We start from the raw sequence: 1,522 nt of genomic DNA, 5'->3' as shown, positions 1-1,522 counted from the left end.
TCCTCACTTCAAGGTAGTTTTTTGGCAGTGTACACAGCAGATAAATAGACTATCCTAGCTACTCCTGGATGAGGCTGGCGTAGCTATGTTTTTGCTATCACGGTCCACAACGAACCAAAGGTCTGTCCAAGTGGTGATGGCTTCTGACTGAACACGCTTCCTTCGTCCACATCTGTCTCTCATATTTACTTGTGTCAGTCACAGGAAGGCAGGTGATGTGTGCAGTGGCTGCCAAGGCCCCGTGTGCTGGAACTTGTTTTCCTGTGGGTAGACCACGGCCTTTACAAGAAGCAACATGAGCCGGCTTAGTAACCTGGCCTCTGGGGGTGAGATCACCCATGAAGCAGAGATGAATCAAATCAGCTGAACACAGCACAAGCTGCTGTTTGCCAAATTCACCAACCATGACTGTTTAAGTTAGCAAGTTCTGGGATAGTGTGATACCCAGGAACAGACATGCTGTCCTTATGTACAAATTCATATGTTAGGGTTGAAGTCCTAGTAGGCAGTCCAAGAGTAAGTAAGTTTCTACTTACTTTCCAACAAGTACCTCTGTAGAGACTGCCTGGTGCCCAGGTTTTAGGAAAAGCCTAAGAACTCATTGGAGGGCTGGGCCGAGGGGCAGCTTCTTCTGTTATGCTAAGTGATGGGTCAAGATGACGTTGACCCACTGTAGCACGACTCCTGCGGTCAGTTTATGTTTCAAATTCTGGACCTCTTCAGACCCCATTCTGGCACGGCACCCAAAGGTGAGCTGGTCGGCTGAGAGGCCATACAGAATGCTGGCCACTTCCCAGCAGTACCTTACCTGCGCTCATCTTTTACTAGTCCTTTTCTTTTTCTTCTTTTCTTTAATATTTAAAGAAATGAGGAAGCAAGCAGCGCGAGTAAATGAGATGTCTGATATGCCAAAGAATGGCAGAGCCTGAACTTGACCCTGGGGTCTAAGCTAAAAACCTACTGCCGTTTCTAGTTCCTGGACTCTCCCAGTGACCAACACCAGACACATTGCTTCACAAAACCATATCCCTGGTCCTCTACCTACTGATTTTCAACGTCTACGGAGGTGGGTGTGACTAGGGCCATCTCTTAAAAGCAGAGGAAGACCCAGGGATGATTCTTGCGGGATTCCGCGGTACTACGTAGAAGATGCAGTGAGTCTTCGAGCGGGGCAGCCACAGGCGCGCTTCCATGCGAGACTCCCAGCCCAGTTCCCAGCTTCTACAGAATGTCTAGGGTCCTTGGTCCCACCTGTCCCCTCAGCTCCCTTCCATCTGAGGCTCCCGCTCTCTCGGGTCTCCTCGGAGCAAGTTCGAGAATCCCGGGCCGTCGATCTTCTCAATGCGTGACCGACCGAGGCTCCCTCCCCTTCGAGTCTCCCTGGGGACACAAGATGTGATTTGGTAATAATCGCTACGCCCCGCGATTTCCGCCTTAGGCGAGCTGGGACTCCGGTTCGGGGCCCGGAGGCGCGGGCGCGCGCACGCCGGCGTCTGGCGCTGGCCCCACCCCTGCACGATCG

This window comes from Microtus ochrogaster, linkage group LG2, assembly GCF_000317375.1.
Source record: "Microtus ochrogaster isolate Prairie Vole_2 linkage group LG2, MicOch1.0, whole genome shotgun sequence".
Lineage (NCBI taxonomy): Eukaryota > Metazoa > Chordata > Mammalia > Rodentia > Cricetidae > Microtus > Microtus ochrogaster.
The sequence above is the reverse complement of the archived record's forward strand: the minus strand, read 5'-3'. Positions refer to the sequence as shown.